The sequence below is a fragment of the Nanorana parkeri genome, unplaced genomic scaffold, assembly GCF_000935625.1.
Source record: "Nanorana parkeri isolate BGI_ZX_2015 unplaced genomic scaffold, ASM93562v1 scaffold102, whole genome shotgun sequence".
Taxonomy (NCBI): domain Eukaryota; kingdom Metazoa; phylum Chordata; class Amphibia; order Anura; family Dicroglossidae; genus Nanorana; species Nanorana parkeri.
This window is the reverse complement of record NW_017306370.1, coordinates 2,027,775-2,032,547: the sequence shown is the minus strand read 5'-3', so window position 1 is coordinate 2,032,547 and position 4,773 is coordinate 2,027,775. Positions and strand designations below refer to the sequence as shown.

At 47.7% G+C, this 4,773-nt stretch overlaps 1 protein-coding gene across 1 annotated transcript in view; it reads right to left on the bottom strand.

Moving 5' to 3' along the window:
* MTMR2 (myotubularin related protein 2) overlaps nt 1-2,436 on the bottom strand; it is a 26,945-nt gene extending 24,509 nt beyond the window's left edge. The window contains exon 1 of the mRNA XM_018552944.1: nt 2,243-2,436. The gene's annotated coding sequence lies outside the window, so the exon portion shown is untranslated. The remainder of the gene's footprint in view (nt 1-2,242) is intronic.
* Nucleotides 2,437-4,773: the final 2,337 nt, after the last annotated feature.

The following is a 4,773-nucleotide window of genomic DNA, read 5'->3' as shown; positions in this document are numbered from 1 at the left end:
AGCACTGACTGGCGGAAAGGACGGGGGAGGGGGCGGGTACAGCTGGCTCTGCCTCTAGATAGGCAGAGCCAGCTGTCACTCACGCAGCTGGGTGGATCCCGGCATAATTGTCGGGATCCGCTTCAGCTGCCGCGTCACAGTATACGGCGAGCTGTAGCTCGCCGTATACTGAGCTTAGGGTGACGGGAGGATGCTAGTTTGTGTCGTCCCGTTACCCTAAGGAGAACTATGGGGAAAAGCCCTAACCCCATAGTTCTCCTTAGGGTAGTTGAATGTATTTTTAAGATTAACTCCTGAGTTTAGTGTCACTTTAAAGTGTAACTGCACTTTTAGCTTCATTCTCCATTTAATCCTATGGAGAGTTCGTATTGTAATCTGGCAGAGTACAAGCTTTCTATAGGATTGAATAAAGAATAGGGAACTCATGCACAGGGTCAGTGGAGTAGATTCGGACAAGCGGTTGTGCAGCAGAGAGGAGGCCACACAGCAGGTTTGGGGACAGGTGGGTATAATATGCTGGGGGACTTTGAAAAATACAGGTAACTGGACTAAAAATGCAGTAACACTTTAATCGTGTACAGGTATTCCTCACTTAACGACCGAGTTCCGTTCCTACGACCAGGTCGTTAAACGGATTGGTCGTTAAGTGAGGAACTCTATACAGTACTATACTGCATTAGTACAGTACTGTATAGCGTTGCCGATGTACAGTACCGAACAGTGTACTGTACATCCGGCAATGGAAATACTTACCGAGACCTGCAGTGAAGATCGGGGGATGTCACTTCCGTCGGCGACCCGTCGCACTGACGCTGACGCGGAAGGTCGGAGGTCGATCGGCGGTCCGTCGTAAGTGCGAGTGGTCGCAAAACAGGTAAGTCGGTAAGTGAGGAACATCTGTACTTATTTTAGGTCAGTGGCTTCAAGGTCAGAAGCCAGAGGGTCAGCAACTGGCATTTTTTGAAGGAGGGGTCAGTAAGTTTCCAGATTTTTCCTATAACAGGTTTCCTTTAAAGCTGAACTCCAGGATGAGAAAATATTGTCTAAACACACAAGAGTCATGTGTGTACTTACCTGTATCTTGGTGAGCTTTGTGTATTTGTTTCAGATCTGTGGGATTCAGCATGAATCCTTGCCTATGTGCAGGAGCTTCCTTTAATAAAGGCTGGCCCCCTCCTGTAATAAAGACCAGTCACTGCTACTCTCTCTCCTTGTATAGAGTGACTGGTCTTGTCTCCGCCAACCTCCTGTAATACAGGCCAGTCACTGCTGCACTCTCTCTCTCCTTGTACAGGGTGACTAGTCTTGTCTACGCCCCCTCGTGTAATACAGGCCAGTCACTGCTGCTCTCTCTTTGTACAAAGTGACTGGTCTCGTCTCCGCCCCCATCCTGTAATACAGACCAGTCACTGCTGCTCTCTCCTTGTATAGAGTGACTGGTTTTGTCTCCGTCAACCTCCTGTAATACAGGCCAGTCATTGCTGCTCTCTCTCTCCTTGTACGGGTTGACTAGTCTTGTCTACGCCCCCTCCTGTAATACAGACCAGTCACTGTTGCTCTCTCTCTCTCTCCTTGTACAGGGTGACTAGTCTTGTCTACGCCCCCTCCTGTAATACAGACCAGTCACTGCTGCTCTCTCTCCTTGTACAGGGTGACTAGTCTTGTCTACGCCCCCTCCTGTAATACAGGCCAGTCATTGCTGCTCTCTCTCTCCTTGTACAGGGTGACTAGTCTTGTCTCCGCCCACTCCTGTAATACAGACCAGTCACTGCTGCTCTCTCTCCTTGTACAGGGTGACTAGTCTTGTCTACGACCCCTCCTGTAATACAGGCCAGTCATTGCTGCTCTCTCTCTCTCCTTGTACAGGGTGACTAGTCTTGTCTACGCCCCCTCCTGTAATACAGACCAGTCGCTGTTGCTCTTTCTCCTTGTACAGGGTGAGTGGTCTTGTCTCTGCCCCCACCTGTAGTTTTCTGCAGGCAGCATGTAGTGGATACACCTTTCAGATCCCTCCCACAGCCCTGCCCTTTGCACAAGCTATGTGCAGCACGGTGATGATATCACTATTACCTTTTACAAGGTAATAACTGGCCTTAAAAAGTCAAGTGGTGCTCACAAAGTAAATGACTATCCTTTGTGGGCATTGAAGAATATATTTAAATGAAGGTTTTTGTGCCCAGAGTTCCGCTTTACAATAAAAGTCTACCGACAACATCACAGTATCAAACAGAAAAAGAATTACCTTGATAAAGAGCGTTGCTTCGTTTGCCTTGTTCAGACGGTTCTAACCGTGCCGTGTGTGATCACATGATCATGACATCATCACAGCTGTGGAGTCCATGCCGTCCTGGGGATATCGTTCCAGAAGTAACAAGGGCAGCTCAGTTCCTCTTTTCTAACCCTCCGCTCGGCATTTCTTATGCTCATCTACTGTTGTTTCTCTCCTAAAAAAGAAATAAAAAGCATTGACATGAGATGAGGTCACACTCAGATAAAAGCTGATGCTAACGAACGACACAAAGTTATATTTAGAAAGGGTGTTCCCAGCTTCTGAATACAAACCCAACCCCGGTGTTCCCTACCTTCTGCAGAATGGAATCCAAGGATAAAAAAGTGCGTTATGTATAACTATAGAATAGTAAGAAATGGATCAGAATCAACGGCATTGCTTTGTGATATTATCAATCATTCCTTATTAGCTGATCAATAAACTTGCAGGAAGTGTGCTGCTCATGAAAACCCGAACAATGAACTTCTCCTATTTGCTCCTTTTAGGTCTGTTAAATATACACTTGGAAGCGTTTTGTGATGTGCTGACTCTGCCAGAAATGTTGTCAGCTGATAACTTCCTGTTACAGCATTACAACGTGACCTGCCTACCAGAGGTGTAACTAAAAACTTCAGGGCCCCTGGTGCAAGAAACCATAAAGGGCCCCCCCAACTCCCCATGGGAAGGAGCTGCGGAGAGTTGGCCTGCTGCATGCTGGGAGCCGAGGCGGTTAACAGGACCCTCTTCCTCCTGTCCGGGCCCCCCCCTCCAAGCGGTGGAACTACCAGAGTTGCAGCTGCGACTGGGCCCTGTCGTTTCACCACTTGGGCGTGAAAATGCCCAGTATTGGCACTGGTGCATCTCTAGGTAATGAGAAAATGCATTGCTGGGACTTGTAGTACTGCATAGTTGGTACTATTCTGCATTGCTATATAATCACTATACATCAATGCTGAATACCACCAGCTATACAGGACTACAAGTCCCAGCAATACATTATAATGTCAATCAGCAATGCAGAATACCACCAGCTGTGCAGGACTACAAGTCCCAGCAATACATTATAATGTGAATCAGCAATGCAGAATACCACCAGCTGTGCAATACCTTATAATGTCAATCAGCAATGCAGAATACCACCAGCTGTGCAGGACTACAAGTCCCAGCAATACATTATAATGTAAATCAGCAATGCTTCAGCCCTATTGCCGCCATTATTCCCGCCAATAGATGGAGCCAAAGAGCGCGGGAATTTCCAGTGCTGCCTGGCTCCATCTAGTGTCGAGAATGCTGTGCAAAGCGCGTTCTGGGTGGAAGGTTTATAAATCGGCCCCTTAGGACTTCATTCATAAAACTTTCGCCCGGCGTAAAGCTGAGCAGATGCCGTTCAGACGGGACTGGTGCTCACAGACGGCACTGAGGAGTGTAGGAATTTTCTTTAGTGTAAAGCAGAACTCCAGGCTTTTATTAACCCTTGCGGTAGGCACACCCCTGTACTGCAAGGGTTAATAAAAGAACACTTCCCCACACCATACAAGCAATCGGGCAACTCTATAGCCACCCGAACATTTGAATGCATCAAACAAGAGGGGGAGGAGCAGGAAAGGGCGTTTATAAACACTCACCCGTCGTTAGGAGTCAGCCGTCTGGCCGTTTAATTAAAATGCTGAACGCTAAGTGGTTAAACTTTATTTTTTTCTTTTCTACTTAAAAGGTGATTCCACTTTCCCAGAAAAAAATTGGAAAATGGAATTACCGCCACCAATCTACCCCCTCTGCACTCCTCTAACCTTTATCTGAACGCTCCTTCTCTTCCGCTGCTGCCCTTGTAATCATCATTATACCGCACAAAGCAAGACAGCCCTGCGCTGGTTATTTCAAGTTTTGCTCCCAAATGATGAGCACTCATTGGTCAGCGCGGTCACCCGACCAATGAGAAGCACTTCTTAGCAACCAGGTCAGACTCAGTCAGTGCAGTCAGGTGACCGTACAGGCCAAGGAGTGCTCTCCATTTGTGAGCAAAATTTGAAATACCAAGTGCAGGGCTGTGTTCGGGGTACAGATAGTACACTGGCAGCCTCAGAGGAGCGTTCGGTTAAAGGTAATAGCAGTGACGGAGGGGAGAGAGAGGCCAGATTGGTGGCGGTAATTCCACTTATAAAGATTTACCAGGGAAAATGGAATTACGCTTTAACTGATAAGCCCCTTGTGATGGTATGGCGCAGGTGACAGGTTCTCTTTCAGTAGACATCAGGGGTCTATGGGACCTCTATTGTCACCTCTGCTGACATTAAAGGAGATCTATGAAATTAGTGATTTCCATTCATCCTCATAGTTAGAGCCGACATGTGACAAAGAAGCTGTCACAGGTCGGCTCCATCGATCGGAAAGTGAGCAGAAACATGCCGCCGATCCGCTCACTTCCCGATCATCTCCCTGCAGTGGGCGGTGACTGTCAGTCAGGGATTTCCACAGGGATTCCCCCCTCCCCTCTCCGATCCTCA